This window comes from Falco naumanni, chromosome 13 (assembly GCF_017639655.2).
Source record: "Falco naumanni isolate bFalNau1 chromosome 13, bFalNau1.pat, whole genome shotgun sequence".
NCBI lineage: Eukaryota > Metazoa > Chordata > Aves > Falconiformes > Falconidae > Falco > Falco naumanni.
This window is the reverse complement of record NC_054066.1, coordinates 21004591-21026616: the sequence shown is the minus strand read 5'-3', so window position 1 is coordinate 21026616 and position 22026 is coordinate 21004591. Positions and strand designations below refer to the sequence as shown.

At 36.3% G+C, this 22026-nt stretch overlaps 2 long non-coding RNA genes across 2 annotated transcripts; both read left to right on the top strand.

Moving 5' to 3' along the window:
• The first annotated feature begins 692 nt into the window (after nucleotides 1–692).
• On the top strand, nucleotides 693–11435 carry LOC121096591. The gene is made up of 3 exons (XR_005830607.1): nucleotides 693–1949; nucleotides 3406–7101; nucleotides 9546–11435. It is a non-coding gene; the product is annotated as an uncharacterized LOC121096591 (long non-coding RNA).
• Nucleotides 11436–14172: 2737 nt separating this feature from the next.
• LOC121097105 lies at nucleotides 14173–19582 on the top strand. Its single transcript, XR_005830784.1, has 3 exons — nucleotides 14173–14312; nucleotides 17428–17492; nucleotides 18512–19582. It is a non-coding gene; the product is annotated as an uncharacterized LOC121097105 (long non-coding RNA).
• Nucleotides 19583–22026: the final 2444 nt, after the last annotated feature.

Below are 22026 nucleotides of genomic sequence, written 5' to 3'. Positions count from 1 at the left end.
GCAGTGATAGCTGAGGGCTGTTTTAATAATATCTCATTATACAAGACTATTCAGTCAACTTGTGTTTTTGTCCCTCTTTTAAAAATATGTACAAGTGTTCCTACTACATATATTTCAGGTGCCATCCAGATTTCTCTTACAATATGTACCTCCTGATAACTGCACATCTGCTGTTTCCCAGCTGCCATCCTTGGAATGTCAGCAAATAACATCAACTGTGTTCTTATCCTTTAGACTTCAGATTTAGTGGGTATTTTTTCCCTGCTCTGCTTGGATTTCCTTCCAAGGGTTCCCCTCCCCCTCATCTTTAGTTTACAGACTTCTCCAGTGCTTTTTTTTCTGTGCTGATTGCAGGAACACCCACCTTTCTGTGGTTTTAGTAGAGCCTTTTATGCTCTTTTCTCTGTACCAGCCCTCTAACCAGATATTTAGGCCAGTTATTCTGTTCAGTTTCATTATTCTGCTCCCACAACTACAGTAATAGCCCACTTGAAAGATCACTTGGCTTCTTTTACTGTTGAGACTGCTTGCTAGTTCCCAGAATGGCATCTGCACATCCTGTGATCTTCTGTTTCTGTTGTGTTTTTTTCTTTTTCTCCAGAGTTTTATTTAAAATAAAAAGAGGCGGGCTATAAAAGGAAAACTACACACATATAAATGAGTGGGGGGTGGGTGAGGGGAGGAAGCCTAGATATCAAATATGTGCTTTCAGGAAGGGAAATTCCAACACTGGCAGTTTGCAGGAGACACTGAATATCAAATACTGTTATTCAGTACATTTTCCACAACAGGACTATGAATATGATTCCTACTGGGATTCCTAGAGCAAGTGTTGCCTGCTTTGTATTTTGCAGTCACAAAGTATTAATTCCACCTAGAATTACAAAATGGCACCCAGAAAACCTTTACTTCTGTTTTGTGCATGGATATTCAAATTTGAAGCTTTCACTTCAAATGTCTTTGTTAAGTAAATGTTTTAATAATGTGTAGACACTTCACCTGATAAATTTCATATCACAGTTGTAATGTCTCCCAGGTTATAGATATAACTTAAATTTCACTTTACTTTAGGGTTTAAAAAGTCTAACTTTTCCGCCTCCTTTCCTCTTTTTTTTTTTTTTTTTTTTTTTTTTTTTTTTTGCCTTTCATCTTCTGTTTCCATCACTAATACATTAAAGTATTTGGCCTCTTCACCCTTATCTCTTCTGAATTAAAAGACTGAAGATACACAAGATACACAGAAATATTTAATACTTATTCCTTGTGTGATAGTTACCGTCAGATGAGAGTTTTAAGACTGGATTTCACTCATGACGTCTTGTTAAACCTCCCTTTATAGTATATGTAGGTTATGTTGTTCTTAATACTGAAATTGTTTGTCTGAGATTAAAATGGTGTATTGTTCTTGAAAAACCAAGTACTCTGTTCAACAGATTTGCATGTAACTTGTTCATATCTGTTCCAGCTCTTTTTTTCCTCCTTCTGTAATTAATGTTTTTTTCAATTGTGCAGTAAAACACAGATGACTCCAGTTAGGGATTTTTTTACCCAAATACTGCATCAAACATTGGAAGAATACCATATACTTTTAAAAAGGAAAACAAAACCAAATGTCCTATATCTTTTTCCATCTTATAAATAGCAAAAGTGTGCATCTGTGAAGGATATAGCTCATTGCCACTTACACAGACAGTGTGAACATGATGTGCTTAAATGATCAGAAATTTTTTGCCATAGGTTCCTTAATTACCTTAACTTTTAGAAGGTTTTCATTTCTGTCCTTTCAACCAAAGAAAACGTGAGCCTGAAACTGTATAAAATACATTACTGACAATACTGGTGTTACTTGCAGAGGGGAGGATCAACCACACGTGGAAGAGTTCTTTTTACGTGGTGCTCCATGCTGCGATGAGCTGATGCTCTTTCTCAGTCAGCTCCCTAATGAACAGGTGCCTTGTGCCACTATGGTTGCCTTTCTTGTTAGCAGTTTTAGTAGAGAGGCTAATGATTAAACGGGCATTTCTCAAGGTCAGGGATAAATTACATACCCGGGAGAGCGTGAATAAAAATTGCATTGCTATTCTCTGTACTATATCAATTCAGAAGAGAGAGGACTTCACTTACCAGAGCTGTCAGTCCAGCACCTTTCACAGCCAGTCAGCTCATTTAAAGAAAATACTGAGAATTCTGAATTTCTTTATTTATTTTTATACACACAAATAATGTGAAAAAGTTCTCTGTAATGAGGGGGCTGTTATAAATTGCATATGACAAACTGTTTCTATATTCTATAGAGAAGGAAGAACTGTTGCTCATTTATTTTTAGTGATGTGGTGAACTAGAAAATAGGATGCAGGCCACATTTGTACTTTCAAATAAGTATCAAATAGTAAACTGTTTTGTTTGTAGAAATATATTCCGTTAAAAGTTGAACCCCTCCATTTCTCTGTATTTCAGAAGGTTAAACTCATGATCCGTTTTCAAATCACAGAGACAATGACTGAGGGGTTATGTACCTAAAATAATTTTGTGGATCTGCATGTATCTTCTTAGAGGCAAGAAGCGATTTGTGGAGAAAAGTGAGGATAGGGCCCAGGCCTAGAACCACTGTTCAGTGGGCCATGCTGATTGAGTATATTTGCATTTTCTTTTTTTATTAAAAACAATTTATTTGAGTTATTAAAACCTCCCATGTGTCCAAAAAGCAGAATATTTTAATCTTTTTCCAATTCATTCCAATTTGTTCTTGGTATATCTCCAAACTACAGTGCCTAAACTTTTAGCTATATAATGAAGTCCATAGTTTTGAGGTTATGTTTTTGCACAGATAAAAAAAAAATTGCTTGGCATCTTACATTTACTATGTAAGGTGTATAATCCCACTTATAATGTATTTTTGTTCAAGTATTAATGGCCCCAACTATTTGGGACTGCAGTTTAATCCAGCAATTCCTGTACCAAGTGTACATGAGAATGCCAAGTTCTGTTTCAATGTTCCTTATTAAAGAATCTCAAGTGAATCCAAACATAGTGATCAAAAACAGTCTTCTCTTCCCTGACTGATTTTCAGAATGAGAGCACACCATCCCAAGCCACTGGGATGCCATCATAACATCCCAAGCCAATCGGGATTACCTATTACTACAACATAGACTTTTCAGCCTTTTGGGAGACTATATGTATACTTATTCTGTGTTTCTAGGCTTAAGCAAGAGAGATAAATACCCTGCCATGCTGCCTTTGTACTCTTCCACATTGGTGGTTTTGTGGGATTTACTTCAAACCATAATCTACTAGTTCTGTATGTTGTAAAATCTTGTCTCAGTGTAATGAAGGATGGCAGAAAATAAAGGACATTGCTTTTCAGTGACAACTGAAGATACCTTCTCATTTTCTCTGTTTAAGACTTGTGAGGTACATTTAGGGAACATCCAGCAGGTGGATATTCCCTGAACAAACTGTGGCCCTTGGAGAACCTGCGCTGGACCAGGTTTGTCCTGAAGAACTGCAACCCACAGAGAACCCATGCAAGAGCAGTTCTGGAAGGACTGCATCCTGTGGGAAGGACCCGGGTTGGGGCAGGTGAAAAGTGTGAAGAGGAATGAGCAGCAGAGAGGAACCATCACAGACTACAAACCCCCTTACCCACTGAGCGTGCAACGGATGCCAAGTGTTCCTGGCATCACTGATGTAATACATTTGCCAAATGCAATTTTACCTAAATATTTTTGTGTCCAAGACACCATTTTGGCAGCATTAGAGAATGGGTACAGGTCTCTGACAAGCAAATTAGAATTCCTAGTGAATATAAACTTTTACAAATGACTGATCGGGAGCTGGTTAAATTATCTGTTATGACGTCAGTCTGCTGATTTTGTCACTGTATAGAAAACAGGAAAAACTTTTGAATTTGTTACCGCATTAGAATTGTCCAAAGGCACAGACTGACACTGCCTGAGAGCAGGTTTCAGGTATCCAAGTCTGCAGTGTGGATATCTGATCCAGTGTGGCTGCTCCGCTATAGTCTCCCCACGGGCTGCGGAGCAGTCCCTCCTCTGGCGCCTGCAGCCTCTCCTCCCGCTCCTTTTTCACTGACCTCGGTGCTCACAGGGCTGCTCCTCAAACCTTTTTTCCTCAATCCTGTGAGGAAAAGGTGGTTTTTTCCTCACAAATTCCTGTGAGGAAACACTGCCACGCAGCATTTTGCCTTTTTGTCAGTGCGCTTTCCCAGAGGTGCCTAGGCGTGGCTGCAAGGCGCAGCTATGCCCCGTGGCACGGCTGCTGGGGAACTGGCGGGAACTGGCGGGAACCAGCTGTGTCCAGCAGAGGCAGCCACGACCTCTCCTCACAAGGGCTGCCGCCATCTTGCCGCCAGCACCCAGTACAGGTGGTCCTGATTTCTACCTTCCTGAAGTTAAAAGGGAGTGCTTTTCTGAGCTAACACTTATTTTTAAAGCCTGGATATAAAAGAAGGAAAGTGAGCTTCGGGAATATAGTAAGTGTCACACTGGCTGAGGCTGATACTGTCAGGAGAACAGGAAAGAGTCATTCCTGGTATCTTTGAAAGACCTATTTTCTCCATCTCTGTGCTGTAGATAGAAACACCTTGCCTTTAATTATAGCTATACGTGCAACTTCCAAATTCCTTTGTAAAAGTTTTATTGTAAGTACTTGAAAAAATTTAAATGAAGTTGCTTATAAGGTCATCAGATCAAACACTTCCTTGCCTGTTCTTGACCCTTGAATTCTTTATGCAAGGAAAATACCTCTGTGTCCCTTTCATGATGTGGGAATCTACTGGAGATCAAAAGTTTACTCATAAAAGAAGTAGTAACAGAAATAGATGAAGCTTGATAGTTTATGGGACAAGAATAGACATTACCTCAGGTGCTCAGAGAATGTAAAATTTGGCAGGAAGCTGGTTAATTAATTATTCTGACATCAAACTGCTGTTCCTGTCACCACTTATAAAATAGCAAAATCTTTTGAAAGCATTAATGTGATGAAATTGTTCAAAGATACATTAACACAATCTTCATGGAGAAATTAAACCTGAATGATAACAGCTGAAGCTCTGCTATAAATTCTGCCATCCCAATACACATTATTTCTTTAATATATGCTGTAAAAGTGTTTAGAAGATGCTCAAGATTCAGAGGAATATAAAAAATAGAAATTATATTATAATTTACCATAGAAAAAATAGTAATGGTAAAAATATGATGAAGAAAAGATTGAAAGAAAGGAAGCAAAGCAGGGTTTTTCCTCTGTCCTTGTGATTTCCTTGTCTGCCAGGCTTTGGCTGGGAGTTTTGCACAGAGGACATGGGACCTCTGTATGAGAAGACCAGTGCCACAGGGAAGGAAAAAATACGTATGATGTATTTCAAGACTGAACTTGAGGCTACAATTGAATTGGTGCAGTATGAACACAGCTTTGTTATCCCTGAAAGCTACAGAACTATTTAATGGGGAGCTCATTGAAAAGCACAAGATGTAACTAACCATCCTGCCCTAACTCAAGCTCAATTGTTGCCAGCTGTAATCAATTAATTGCACTCAGGTACATCAAAGCTGCTGAAGTAAATGTTAGACCTTATCCTGCCGGATCCAGTGTAGAGGTGAAAGTAATGCTGGGTCTGACTTGTCCTGTTCATGTCTTTAAATTTAATTCAGAAGTGTTTTTTTTTTTTCTTTAATATATTCTTATAATATGTTCCTAAATGTTTGAATATATTGAGGGGGGGGTTGTTTCTGTAGTGATGTAAAGCTAATCTGGATCTGTTTCTGTATGTGTTTAAAAGTGTGCTGTGCCTTAATCTGTATTTTGTCCTATGCTTTTTTTGTGTGTGTCAGTTAAATTTCCTTTGATGTTAGTAGCTATAGAGTAGTTTGGATGGCTCCAATTTGCAGAACTTTATACATGTTAAACTTAGTTCCTTGTGTCAAGAAAAAGCCTGCTGTAATGCTATTTTTTCTGGGATTGCAGGGACACTGCAGTCTCCATGAATTTGATCTTTTTTTTTCTTCTTTTTTTTTTTTTTAAACTCATAAGGGTTATGTTTGCTTGGGTAATCTGAGAACTTTCGAAAGGATCTGCAAACAGTTAAACCTGTAATTGCAGAACCTTTTTTAAGTGTTATTCTCAATGGACTTCCCAAGCAAGATACTGAAGCTAAGTTATTTTTTTAAAAAACTAACCATTCATGTTTATAGCTACCCTTGTTAATGTTAGCCACTATATACTGACAAAAAAGTTACATCTAAAGATAAATTATATTAGAAATGCATGCTAATTACCTCAGCCTTACCCATGGCAGAAGCAGTTGCCTTAAGACTGAAACCTTGTTATCCATTATTATGGATCTACCTCACTTTATCAAAAGGTTTGAACAATATTACAGCTTTTGGGATGCTAATTTGTTCATTTTGTTTAAGATATTTGACTGTTATCTTGGTTGTTTGTTTACAAAGCTGCTGGTCTTGTTTTAACATTTTGAAACTTTTCTTGATCCTCTTTTTTACCTTTCTTAGTTCTTTAGCAACCTGATTCATGACTTGAATATTTTGGGTAGTCAAGTGGTCCTACCTACCAAATTTGGTGAATACGGCATATTAATATTGATTTATTTGGCTTGGTACAGTCACATTAGAACATAAATAGCCAATTTCCTGGCTATCACATGAAGGAAGAAGTGTGGTTTGTGCCCAAATGTCTGCACAGCTGACTTTCTTGCTGCTCTATGGCTATGTGTTGAGAGACCCTCAACCTTGGTAGTGAAGCCATTGGTTTCAGTGTTCTGGAGGCTTGAAATGATCACGTTACAGAACTTTCATAGGCTCTCCTGGGTTGTTGTGAGTTGTGGAGGCTTAGCATGGATTAAATAGTCCGTGATGACGCACATTGTTATAGAGGCACTGTCAGTGAATTGCTAGTCTTTCTACTCTCTTGTTTCCCCAAAGACTTTTGGTTATTCACGGCAGGACTGGATGAAACCTAGTTTTAGTCATTTCTATCAGAAATAACTTCCCTCTTTCTTACCCTAGCTTATGCTCTTTGGTTCTCGTATCAGACAAAATCTTGCTCCCATTAAAGGTCCCGGTAAGTACTGTCATTAATTTAAATGAACTCAAATTCTCCCATGTCTCCACCCCCTGCCACCCCTAGTGGAAGTTCTTGTTTAATGTTTTCATACCTGTGTGAGATTTCTTTTCTGTATCCTGTTCTGAAGGACATTCAAAGAGATTCATTCTATTCATTTTGACAAGTAAGGCATATGAATAGTCTTATCGGTTCAATAATATAAGTGCTGCTCTTTGAAATCAGCTAGGTGATTGCTATTTTCTGTTTCTGGTTTAACTTTGTTATCAGCCCAAGCTCCTTTAGAACAACAGTCTGGGAAAGTAGGAATATTAAAGCTGCTTCCAAATACCAGTGAGCAATACATGTAACTGATCTCTTGATTCTGGGAGCAGTGGTCAAATTCCATGTGCTGACAAAGCCACAGTTTGTAATGGTGAAAGATTCCATGTCCTGGGAAAACATAGGTGTTCTCTCTAAGGAAAATAGTCAGCAACCAGTCCTATACTTCTGAAGTCATAACTCCATTTCACTTTGACATTTTAGAGCAAAAATAAATTTTTCCTGCATCCAAAACATCAGATGTCAGTGAGAGAAACGGCACAGATATAACTTGATGAATTGGACTGATTTCTCAGAACTATGGTAATAGACTTTTGTTCCCTGCTCAATAGCTGAAACTAATGCCCAGGTTAGCTACCAACTTCACTGTCCTAGCTAAATGACTTTGGTGGCTTCAGTCCTTGTCTAAAGACATATTTTTTATTTTATTTTATTTTATTTTACCTTGAAAGCCACCACAACTGCTACTAACTGATAATAATAGAAGTATTTGTTGATACCACTGTAGGAATAAAAAAGCAGCAATGGGTGGGCACAAAGACTGGAATTACCCACAGCTGTGGTGAAATATGTTACTGGGAACAGAGATGACTAGGCTGTGATATGTAAGAAAAACTGGGGATTTTTTTGGAAGTGTTTCTTACAAATAAAGCTTTAAATAGAAGACACAATTCTTTGTTTGTTATGGCAATACAGAAAGCTATATTTAACAAAAAAGAACGTTTTAAACATCTTATAATTGTCATTGTGTAAGTATTCTAATCAACTCATTTATTTTGATAATAAATTTCCAGATGACACTGCTAACATGAATCAGTCCCTAGAAACCTAAAAAGTATAGTTGTATGAGATTTTATTCAAAATCTGAACTGCATAGAAAACTTTTTTTAAAACTTTTTTAGTTTTTCTGGTGGAATTGAAAAATACCATAAAATCACATTTGAGGTAATCATGCTGTTTAATTCATATTTTATTGAACTCAAATTTAATTCACTATTTTGCTAGCCATTTTGCTCCCTGTAAAAATACGTTTCAAAGAAATACATTGTCTGATTTTTTTTGTTTGTTTGTTTAGCATGCAGGTACATACACAGAGTTCTCTGGATGCTTTCTACTCTAGTTTTGCTTTCAATGCATGTATATAATAATGTGTTCGTGTTGTCATGGTAATTGAGCCTGGAGTTGTCAGAATGTGGAAATCACTTGTGTTAGGCTGGAACATAAAAGTCCAGTTAAAGGACACCATGCAACCATACCATTGGTTTAGGGTTGAGATGGCCAGAAGTTATAGAGAGATGTTTATTTCATTTGTTTGATTAGTATCTAAGAAGCTTTGCAACTACTTGGGCTACTGAGCATTGTATCTTCATGTGTTGGAATATCTACTTCAGGCTATTTACACAGGTTTTTGTAATGTATGGGGGGTTTTAAACTTGATGCTGTAGTCTTATATATGGGCAGGTTCATTCTCATTTCCTAAGTTCAGAGGTGCTTGCAAAGAGGTTTCATGTTTTGTTGATGCACCTGAAAGCCCTGAAGAAAAAGGGAAAGAGGTTTAGGAAAAGAGGTATATAATTGTTACTTCTCTCTTGAGGACAAGTGATCCTGTAAGAAGGCTAAAAAGGGGACAGGGCCGTAACTGGCTGTATTTGCCTTAGAGAGCATTCAGACTTTACGAAGTCTGAGGAAAAGTTACTTCAAAAATCTTCACATACGCAACAGTTTTAAGAGGGTTTGATGAAATTACATTTTCAGCTACTTTTGTGCTTTATGGTTATTTTAAGAGAAAAGAAAAAGTGGAATAAAGTTTGGAAGAAACCTTATAGACATTCTCTTAAATACAGAATCTGTTACAACTAAACTATTCCTGACAGACATTTTTATAACCAATTTCCAAAGCTACCCAGGGATTGTCTGTTTTCATTGCACATCTTCTCTTTAACTCTGCAAAGTTTTTTTAACGTCTTACTCATATCTCAATTTCTGGAATATTTCTGTTGTGTTAAAGTGATGGGGTTTAAAGTCTTTTCTAGAATATGATCCAATATTTTAATCTTTTCTTGTAGCTTGTTTTCTAGACTGCTGGTCTTTCAGATTAACTACATTTTACTTTTAACCTGGAGGCAGTGTCCACAACTAAAGAGAAATCCATTTAAGACCTTATCAAAGGCAAGTAAAGCAAAAAGATCGTTTCAGGTGGCATTCATGACATGATTTACTCTCTGTAAGTCTTCCAGTATGATACCCGCTTTTATTTGCAATAGCTTTAGAGGTTCAGATGTAGCTTCTGATCCAGATCCTTTAGTGCAGAACTGTTGTGTCATTTCTCAACCTACATTTCTGTAGTTGATTATATCTGACAGAAATAATTTACCTATCCTTGATTCACAGTTAATCTTTCAAACCATTTCTACCAAGATCTTTTTGGACTCTAATTGGGTCCCCCAGCATGCCTGCAGACCTTCCTAGCTTAGGCATACCTTTAAGCACTATAGGAGCAGTCTCTCTTCTGTCATCAAGATTAATGATGAAAATAAAGAATAGTACTGGATTCAGTGCTGACCAAGAACCCCATTTGATGCCTTTTCCTTTTTAGATAATGAATCACTGATAGTCATGGATGGTATATTTGTTTTTTTCCCTATAGCTATTTACCCTGTAGTAATACTATTTAGATGATGCTTCTGGGGCAGACCAGGCGGCACTCCTGTGCAATGATGCCACAAGTCTTCCTAAAATCTTTACATGAGACATCAATTATTTCCCATACTGTAAGGCTTGTTACTTTGTTATGCTTTCTTCTCGATGAATCCATGCTCAGTTACTAATTTCCTGTTTTTCTTTTAGTGTCTTACAAACTGGGAAGGTAAAGAAAGATAAAGTAACTAGGCTATAATTTCTTCCTCCTCCTTTTAAGGCAGGCAATATTTTTGCTCTGTTAAAGGCTTTTGTACCATATCATGCATCATGTGCTTTCAGAAATAATTCTAATGCTGACAGCTTTCCAACTTAACAGCTCTAATATTCATCCACTTCTCTAAGACTTAGGGCAAATGAACATGGCATAACCATCTTAGGAAAAATGTGTAGGTCAGATTATTCACATTTTTTCTTTCCTGGTTCTGTTCTGATACTGTGTGTCCCCTTTTTATTTTCTTTTTTTTTTTTTTTTAATTTGGTAGCTTTTAATTGTGGGAACCAGATGATTACAATTGACCTTCTTAGTAACATCTGTCAATAAAGCAGTAAACAATTCAGACTCCTCAGCACAATATATCAATAGCTTGCTTTCACCTTCAAACTACTGACCAACCAGTAGTTTTCCTTAATCCCCCTCTTACTCTAAAGTGTATTTGTAGAACTTCTTTTTATCCTTTGTCTCTTGCTAATTGTACCTTAATTTATTTTTTCACTTTTTCTGGCGCTGCCTTTGCATGCTCAAGCTATTCTTTTGTACTTATATTTGACAGTTTCTACTTTCAGATGTTTACATCTTATGCCTGAAGTCAATGAAGAAATTAACTTCTAGCCAAGATGACTAAAACTTAACATATTTATATCTCTCCTTTGCACTGGGCCAATCAACATTGCCTTTTTTCTCCATTTTCCGTTTTGGAAAAAAAAAAAGAGAAAAAGGCATCTTGCTTGCCTTTATTTTTTTTTTCCATATGTATGGCTCAGGCAACCTTGTCTGTCAGTTCTCTAGGTTTGTTAAAATATTACTACTTAACATGCATTGGTTTTATTTGCTCTTGTCTTATATGATTCCCTTTTGTGGTTACCTGTAAATTCAAGTGCTAACCTAGTGAATTGTTCAGGCTGCAATTTGGGTAATTTAATCAGTTTGATCTGTGGTTCTCCTCAATTCTTATACTGTATCTTTGAGTTAATAAACCACCATGTTTTATAGGTAGTGGTACATCAATGAAAAAATGTAATAAAGTTATTAATTTAGTTAAGACTTTCTCATGTAGTATTTGCTTATGTGACTTCTTTTATATCTACCTAAATAAAAGCACCTCCCAGTTCTTGAAACTGAATCAAAAAAGCACTTTCTCCTGAAGTGTCTCATACCCCTAGCCCCCACTGAAGCAAAACAGGCAAATCAGGTTGTGGATACTACTTTCACTACCTTACAGGTTGTTACTGGTACAACATATTCTTCAAGTGGCATAAATGGGTTTTTCATCCAAATCTGTGATTCACCTTTTTGTATTCTGAAATTCCAACTTCCTTTTTTTTAAAAAAAAAAAAAAAAAACAAAAAAACCAAAAAAAACCACTTTAATTTGAAATTTTTGAATCCCCAGATTGGGTAGGGTTTCTTTTTAATCTTTCTGATAAGGAACTAAAACCTCTCTTTTAGAATGGAATATTTTTTAGGAAGCATCTGTATCTGATGTTCCATATGTGCCCTGAACCATAAGTTCCCTATTTACAATGGTTTCAGGAATTTAGTCAGGAAAGTGGAAGCAATGCAATGGAATGTAAAAAGGAGAAAAGGGCTGGAAATAAGACAAGGAAACTTTAAAATGACCAAAGAGCTAGGTCAGGTGTGAGTGTGGAGGAGGGAGCCTTTTCAAGTAGTTTCATGCCTAAAGTATACCACACATGCTCTTTGACTTACACTGCCATCCTTTAGGTGGCCAGTGAAATTCAGTATGCTAATTTTAAAATCTGAGTGCTCGGGAATGGCTGCCCAGCAAGTCATTATATGTACTGTAGTGCAGCAATCAAAATGAACCAAATCACTTAAATAGAGCTTTTACTGTACAAATACAAGCAAGTTACTGGCAGAGTACTCTCAGGTTGTCTTATGTCATTAATTTATCTGCTCTACCTGAAATTATTTAGCAGACATACATAGTTTTGTGGTTATAAGCCACGAAACAAGAAAGCTTATGTTTTCACTCTCCTGACCTATAGCATTGCTTCCTCAAATGCTATTAATACTGCTTGAGTTTAGCAACCACAGTGATTTAAAATGTTAATGATATGTGGCAGACTCTTTACGCATATTAGCTCTCTTCCTGCCTAGTACAATTAAAGCTGATAATGAACCTTCTACAACTGTAAAGGAGGGAAACTATAAAATGCTATTTAAAAAAAAACCAAACCAATTCTACCCCAGTATGTCTAAAAAGACTTTGAGAGAGATATCCAGGCAAGTAGCATTATTTATCTAGTTACTGCAAAATAAATTGAGGAAACATGAGGAATAGTTTTACTGCATATGCTTATGCACCACTTCGTTTATAAGCTTAATGTTACTGTCATCCTTTGCTGTAAGTAGTGTCCTGGAAATCTATGTTCCTCTGTTAACAGGCTACAAGGAAAGTTTTCCTTTTTGTTTTATATTTTGTGTGTTCATTGGCAAGAAATCAAATTTCTAACTGGAGATTGTACAAATAGGCATTTCTGAATGTTGCTTATGTAGGTGCTGCTTCAGGGAACCATGTAAGCATATGTGCAGTCCAGTTTTTTTGTAAGATGGGCCTCTTCAGAAAACAAAACATTTCATTCAGCCAGTATGACTTATCACTAGACATCATGCTATGACATCTGCTGAACTTCTTTAAAATGCACTCTAAGAATTATTTGCAAAAATTATTCAGAAAATATATTCAAAAAGAAATTTGGAAAAAAACCTTGATATGCACTTTCAAACCCAGAACTTGTATTTTAAATGCAGTTATTTCATCAAAAACTAATGGGACAGGGAAAAGCAGTTAACTATTCTGCTGTTCAAAGTGTCTGTGCCAAACAGAGGAGTTGGTACATGTTGTGGGTAACAGATCTTGTTTGTTCTGCAGGTGTCTTGCGCTGAGATTATGAATTAGAGGAAAACGTGACAATAAGTTTGTGATGTGGAAGCTGAGAACAGACCAAAGACATCTCAGACAAAAGTCATCAAAAGCCAGTGGAAACAGCTTTTCTGTTTTTTCTATGAGGGGTGTTATTCTCCAGGTTTTGATTGTCTCTGGCCCACTATTTGGACATGTATTTTATAATTACATTACCTAGGTGGGCATTTCCTAATCAGAGTACTCTCTCTGAATTATTTTCATTAGCTTTGGCAGTGAGTCTCTTACCCTGGAATCATATGTCCAGACAGACTGAGTGCATATAAAAGCACAGAATGCATAAGTTAAGCTTAGAAAGAGCTTTTCTCCATTCACCTGAGGAATTTAATTTTTATTAACCCATGTTATCATTCAAAAGTGCAATAGCTATTTGCAAAATCTCATGAAAACTGCTTTAGGAGATATTAATTCTGGTTATTACTGGGGCTCACTATTTGAAAATTATAAAAAATTAAGCCGGCTTTGTATTAACAATGTTTTGCAGTGCAAAAATAATCTCAACTATTACTAATTCCGTATCCTTGTGCCAGTTGCTGGTGCTTTTACCCAGAAGCAGGTGTTACACAGAATCCAAACTTGTGATACAAAAATAGTCCTTTATCATAAAGAGTAACTGGTTGGGCAACAATACTTTATCTTTATAGAGAAGTCCCAAGTGGGAAGTACAGCATGTACTTTTAGAGAAATAGTACTGTTGTTTCAGCAACAGAACTGGATTTGGGGTTAGGTTCATGTTCATTTCTGCTTCTGAGAGCAACATAAGCAGCAGTAATGTGGCCAAACATAATGACGCCCTGTCAATAGGCAGGTTTGCAAGGATAGGAAGTGAAATGTAGAGGCATGGACCTTTACATTAAGGTTTACATTAAGGTTACATAAGGTACCATTAAGGGTTACCACATTATAATGTGGGAATGTGAGTGGAGTCTGGCTTAAATATGCAAAGCACAACAGAAAAAAATCCCTGTAATTGGCTTTTGATTAAGTCTCCAGTGTGCATTACAAGATTGCATGAGTCCTGTATGAGGTATGTTCTGTGAGTCAAGTCTGTCTGTGTCTTAGTGGCAGTCAGTGCTTGCTTAATTATTTCTTCTGAAGCGTGTGGTTGCACCTATGTGTCTTTTTTTATATGTTGTCATGCTTCTGACTCTTAATATGGGGTACTCAAACTATATTGATGCTGTAACAAAAAAATGTGTTTTCTGATTGGGCTATATTTTTTGCAAATAGCTCTTAATATTCTGTTTGCCTTTATTGCTGCTACCGAGCACTGAGCTGAAACTTTCAGAGAGCTATCTACAATGCTTACAAGACCTCCTTCTTCTGTAACTACTCAGTATAGCCCCTCATAGAGGATGTAAATTTGGGATTACTTGCTAATCATTTAGTAATCATCAGTGCATCTCTGGGATAATGGAAAGATACCATTACTACTAGGACTTCTGTTGATTTCAAATGTAATGTCATGTACAGGAGCTACTTGGAGGTATGTGCTCTGGTAGCGATTCTCAGTTTTTTGCATTGGCAGCCAAGGCTTAACACATAGTGCTGTTGTTTTGCCTGTCTTCATCTTGTCTTTACTTCCAGAAACAGTGTTTAGAATGAGTTACTTAATATTTCTGTGTAATAATTAATGTATGTTTGTTTTCAGTAGAACTCGGTCTGTAATTCAGCAATCCATTGGCTTCTGAAGCAAAGCTGTCATTCAGAAGTTCTTCCCCTGCACCAATTCGTAGCCTTCCATGTGTGTTCCACCTAACTGTTTCTGGATCTTACCTGACTAGCAAGTGTTCATTTTTAGCCTGGATTATTTCAGTGCCTGTACATAAAATATTGTTATGCAGACAGGTGGATCTGTGGCAAAGGGACACAAATCAGTGGCTGGTTTTGTTTTTGAAATTGCAGTATTGCTGAAAGGAGAGATTCTTAAATATCTCAGAAAATTTGGCACAGGCTGACTTCCTGGTGGTTGTGTAGCTGGGACTTGGAAACCAAATTCTAGATTGCTATCCTCTCCCCCTGGCGTCATGAAAGTAGACTGCTGAGTGCCATTTACACTTGAGCTGCTATTAACTGTGTGTAAGGTAAATTCTCAGCTGCTTTAGCTAGTGTTTTGACCTTCAAATAATAGAAATATTTGCATGCTTCTACATTTTTGCCTTGGTTGTGAAAATGTCATGGGAGGGGATATGAACACTTCAGCATCTTATAGGAGATTTCATCAGCATTAAGATGTATCAAGAACCATAGTACTTTGTATAAAAGTGTTCTGGATAATTAAATTTCGATCTGTACAGCAAACTGGAGGAAATCTTGATCTTGACAGAAATCAGTGAACATCTTGCTGCTATATATTTTGTTCCAGGAGAGTGAGGATTTCACCCTCTGTATCTCTAGCTGATCAGCAAAGCCTTTAGAAGGCTCCACATCTCCTAGGGAGCAGAAGAAAGGCAGATAATATACATGTAAGGGTACCTAAATATATTATGGACATTTAGATGTTGTTTTGTACACCATATAAAATTACATGCCATCTTAGTGAAAGAAAAAGGTGTCAAGACTTTCAAGCTCTGGGGGATGTCCTTGTTACATAACTCAACTGTCCAACTTTCACTTAATTAGCAAGGTTTTGTATAAAAGCATACCGACCCAAAGGATCATAGCTATTCCTGTAATTTGATTATAAATATAATGCCTGTGTGACACCTTTCTGCCTATGATGTTATGTGTAATCCTTTCTGTGTGTGGCTACAGCTCTTGGGAGTTCTATATTAAACTCAGTACTGTGGTTACTTGTGAATGAAATTACTGGAACAGTGTTGGAGGAAAAAGTACACAGAAGGATTTAAGGCAGAACATAGCAAAGCAAAGGCTGCAATTATCTGCAGCTGAAAACAAGTAGCTTTTAATATGTCCATTCACCTAAGAAGGAAAGGAGAATTATAGACCACATGCTCTTTCTTTCCCTTTTTCTATCATTTCTCTTCTTTTTCCTTTATACAGTTTATCACCCATAATTTCAGGATGTGTTTTGTTTCTTTAAGCTGTTTTATCTATAGGCTTATGAGGTCAGTCATGTGTGAATTCTTTTGTTAGTCACCTCACCTTTTGCCTTGATGATAGAAAATTGATCAGGCCTAAAGTACAAGTTCAATAGACAACCCCCTTGGTCCTTTGTCTAGGAGAATAGCTACCATTGAAGGCCATGAGCAGGTTGCTATTAATATGACAGCCTGCTCTATCTCCCACTGTAATTTATAATGAAATACCTAATCTCCATTATTTTGATCCAAGCAGGCGATCCCATGAAAAAGTCTTTTCATCCAGTTCCCAATGGCAGTTACATGAGAAATGGCAAACCAATAATTTTTGTCAAGTTTTTTAAGCCAACAGAAATGCTTTTCCACTGCTACAGTTTCAAAAGGCACAGATAAAGCTCATTCACTGAGATGAATGAAAAAGCCATCTGGGGTTTTTCTTTTTGACTTCCTTTCCTTTTCTCCATCCTTGTAATCAAATTTGAGCAAAATCAAATGGGGCTTTCTATGAAAGTACCTTTTGTTGATCTGAACGAGCTGGTAATTTACAAAATACCCTTCCTTTGTGAGGAAGGCTAAAGAAAAAAAGAATCAGTAGCTTTTAAAGCTGGGCCTTGGTGGGACTCTAAATGCAGTGAAAGCAGTCTGTGTTGAGAGATTGAAATGCATTTCAAAGCCAGGCCTGAGTCAGGGTACAGGGAAGAAAAAACCTATGTGCATTTTATAAGAAGAAAAACCTGAATGGGAAGGGGAAAAGAGAGAGAGGAAAAAATCTGGATAATACATTAATCATTATTTTGGAAATTGTCTTCCTTACTGACACATACTGCGTAACTAGTGATTGAGAACTTGGATTTTTGTTCTATTATAGGCATCTCAACATTTGTCTGTGCTGCTTTAAAGTTTGAGAGGCAAGGATCCTTGAACACTGCTGGACTATGTTTTAAATGTGTATATATATTTTTTCAACTTTGCTTTTTGTGGTTCTTTTTCTTTTTTTTAACCTTGCCTGTGAAGTATTATGGGGAAAAATACTTGCAGGAAAGCTGAGTTTATTCTTTTTGGCATGCTAATGTTTATTTTTATTGTATTTCTGCTTACCAGATTTCCTAGTGGTAATTATTTCCCATTGACTCAGACTAAAGGACAGTGTGGACACCTAACAAATAGTAAGTTTATGCCTTGTTTTTGTTATTCATATATCAAGATTAATGTGGAAAAGCTGAAAATGTGTGATTAATTGCAAATTCTGTATTGTAAGAATGTTGTACAGCAGTATGAATCTATTAATGTGAAATACTGATGTGATTTAACACTTCCTATCTCTGTTACTTACCATTAACTGTTTAGTCAGATACAGATAAGTGCATTGTTCTGTGTTGAAGATAATAGAGCTTATAAAATAAACACTAATTTACATGTCATATTCAAAGATGTAAGCAAACCTAGCCCATATTTTAATCTTTTCATATTTACAGACTTGCTTAGAATGTAAAATGTTTCTCCTTTTTCACTTGTGTTTTGATTCAGAATATAAATGCATTTGAAAAACAGCTTCCTGGTTGCACAATATAAAATATTACCAGTAATTTTACAAAAATGTAGACACTCATAATGGAAATTCTAAATTTTATTTTTATTTTTTAAGAAAGCTTCTCATGTTATTTTTACCTTGGCTTAAGCTGTATCCTGGTAGGAAGAGTAAAGAGGTATTAATGTTACTAGCTAAGATCTTACTATTGTTGTTAATGAAGCACTAGTAAAACCACATTGGCTTTTAAATTATACTTTGAAAAGAGAAACCGTGGAAATAATTTAGAACTGTGAACTTCCAGTTATAAGCTATTTGCTTTAGATCAAATTGTATGAGATACAATTTGTTTTGTGTTCCTTATGCATATGTGTACAACGTCATGATATCAATTTAGAAAGCATACTATAGGAAAACAGGTTCAGATTAGTCTTTTGCTTTTTAACATTACCAAAAATCCAAAGTCAATCTTATAAAGTTTGAGTGTGGTTTCCATTAATGAGATCCCAAATTATTTTAAAAATAGCTTCCAAAGTATTTTCTTTGATGTAACCCGACACCTGATTCAATTGGAGAATGTGAAGGTATCTTTTTTATATCTGAATTAATTTTCCACTCCTAGTTCTTACTATCCTATTCACTTTCAATTTCCTACAGGATTTGTTTTCCCACATGGTTTTGAGCCATTTGCTGCCTCCTAATGACTGACTCATAAAACAGCAAACATGGAAAATTTCCAAAAAACTTTTTCTGAAACTATTGCTGCTGCATATTTTGTGATTGTCTACCATTTTTTCATATGTTTAGAATTCATGAAGAAATTTGTGACGTTGATTGCTTTGCTTTTTTAGATTTTTAGCAGAACATTAGACTTTCCACTCTGAGAAATATACAGTATACAGTGCCTTAATGGGAAGCTTCTGTACTGCTGAGTATGGAAACAAAGACACAAATCATTGACTTTGGATTGTGTCATTTAGATAATGTATGAATCTGTGCTTTCACAGGCTTGCATACCAGTATCATATTACTTTGGTTAAATAAATGTCTCCTTCCCCTCTTCCTTTTAAAAAATAATAATTAACCTTTCTTTGTTTAGTTTCCTATCCTTCTCCTTTATACATTATTGAACTCCAAGATATCGTCTTCATTAAAGACTTTGTCAAATCTAATAGGTTTTAATTGATTATTTAACAAATGAAGCAATAACAAAGCAAGAGAGCATCCCTCATGATCTTATCCTGGTATCAAGGCTTGTCGTCTTACTGTGTTCTGTTCCTAGCACAGTGCAGCACCAGTTTGCTCAAAAACTTTTGGACCTGTCAAAATATAAATAAATATTAAGAATTATATAAGACATGTAGAGAACATTAATTTTTTTATCTCTGTGTGATCTTTTCCCGCTTTTTAGTTCTTCTAAAGTTTTTAAGGGTGTGATCTTGTAAGCAGAAGAAATGAACTGGAATGAAATTGTTGAATGGAGTTCTGACTTTGCCCCCTGTTATTCATCTATGTTTATGGATACACTCTAAACTTTTTCCTCGATTGAGTTACTCTCAGCAACAGCATTCCATTTGTGGCAGAATGTTTGTAAACCACTCTAAGGTTCTTAAACATGGGTTGGATCCCACAGGAGTACCTCCAGCTGTGCCTTGTTTCAAGTTGCCAAGCCTTGTGCTTGAATCTTTCAAGCTCAAACATGTTTTGCATTAAAGTATGATGAATTAATATAATAAATTACTTGCATTATTTTTTAAAATAAATGTCCATCATTTCAATCACCTGTTCAGAAGGCTTTGTTGCAGGAAAGACTCATAGCAACAAATGACTAGTACTTCTTTTTGAGAATGCGTATAAATGTGTACTTAATTTTAATGCATAATTATTATAGACTGATTTGAATCTTTGAGGGGAGTTTACAGTAATGAAAAAATGAAATGGGGAAATGAAGTTATATCAAATAAGTTAAAAAGTACTTCCCCTGTTAGCGAACATAATCCAGTGCAGCATAAACTGAACAAGGAAATGCTTGCTATGACAGGTTAGCAACGCCATGGATGAGCTGTTGTATCTGTTGAAGCGACTGTTGAATATAAGTAGATCATTCTAGTGCCCAAGGTTAGGGTGTTTAATCAGATTGTTTGAATGTTTAGTAAATCTGAGTTGGATTGGGATGGGAAAAGATACTCAACTGACTTTTCAGTTTGGTGGGTTTTTTTGTTTTTGTTTTTTTTTAATGTCTTAAACAGCAAGAGGTGGAGACAAAGGACAATAATTCTTATGTGCCCTCTAAGGTTCTGCATTGCCTGCAAGAAACACTTTTCCTTCCAGCTAAATTTTTCAGTCACTGAACACTAAAAGCGTACTTAGCCTTAGTGAATATATGTAGCAGCTTATGGTGTAACTGGATTCTCATAAAGATCATAAGAAAATGCAGAGCTAGGCAGTCTCTGAACTGGAAGAAGTCCCTTCAAGGAAAACAAAAGGAGAAAAAGGCTACAGAAAAATGTGGGAATTGGAGTGCGTATAGAGTGTTAAAGAAGAGATAAGAGAAATTCAAAGACTGGTGAGGTGGTGCTGAGATAAGGAAAGGGCAATAACACTTTGATGCTCCTGGGCCTAGGCCTTCTCCTCAAGGTCTTAACCACCGTTTAGATTCGCTGTCTCAGGGCTGATTGCTGTATTCAGTTAAAAGTAGTGTCTGTGTTCACATTTCCCTAAAAATGGCATTTTTTTTAAAGTTGATTTTTCTTACTATATTGTTACCATTCAGTGTGATCTTCTTAAAAGAAATGTCAGTTTCTCCTCTGAAACACTCACACAGTGAGACTTCACACTCAGATGCTGATGAGCAAAACAAGGTATGTCTACAGTAGCGCTGGACAACCTTGTGTCCACTTTTTCCTAGTGCCAATGCTTAATGATACCTTGTTGGGTGGCTGGGGGCATTGTTGATCTTAATTTAAAAAGCAGAGTAACATGCACAGTGTTCTCTTGTGTTCCATGAAGTCCATCCCCAGACATCTCAGGGTGCTTCCAAAATACTTCAGATTTCAGATCTGGCTTTCAATGGTCATGATGGTGGTTGTCAGGGGTGAGACAGTAGTACCAATGCATTAAAATACAGACATGGAGTATTATTGTGGTCACTTAGAACTGCTGTACTAGTGGCATTCCTGATACTGATTCCATGAGTTTGGTGCAGTCAGGTCTATAATGCAGATAAGATTTGCTGTTTAGCAAGACCTGTGTGTTTTGTTTGGGGGTTTTGTATGGTTTTTGTTTGATTTTGTTTTGTTTGTTTCTTGGTTTTTAAAACAGCTCGTTCCTTCTGGATTCATAAAATACATGCAAAATATCTCAGAAAAATCTTTTTGTTATTTTGAGCACCTACTTGGACTTTCCATTTAGTCAGATTTGACTGTGGTTAGCAAACGTTTCACATGATGTAAAAGGTAATAGAGAAAGAGGTGTCCTTGTAGAGTATTTCTAGGCTTACATATTGAACTCTGTAAGAAGACAAAATAGTCCAATAAATCACTACATGTAATCCATTGTAGTCCATTCACTAAGAATGTTCAAGACTTGAGATAAAAAATTATCATCAAACTAGTTTTTAAAAATATCTTTCTATTTGCAAATTTCTTGTAGGAGACATTACTATCCAGTAGAGCTGTGATGTCTGGATAATACTGCTTTAAAATACTTTCTGCCAGTTTTATCCTTTTGAGTAGAACAAAACCTCTGAAGGACAGTGTTGAGCATAAGTGCTCATAATGCGGCCATCACCCACAATATCAGTGTCTGGTTTAATATTTTTGTCTTCCTTCCCCTACCTAATTAAAAAAGAGGGATCCAATGCTATACTTGTAGTTTTGTTGGATAAGGAAGACTGCTTAAACTGATCATTTGTATTTATTTTTTGTTTATTATTCACAGATCATAAAATCTGTGGCGCAACTGGGACTACAAATTGTAGTGTCTTTTATTTTCCTGGTTAATAAATTGGACCTGGGAGACACTCACAGGTGTATTTGTTCCTCCAGCTTCTTTGTAATACTGTTTATAATACTTCAACCGTTTATAATAGCATACCAACAGCAACACGAAATGAGCTGGTTCTATCCTCTCCTGATAATTTGTCCTCAAGACTTAGGAAGCTGGCAGGGAAG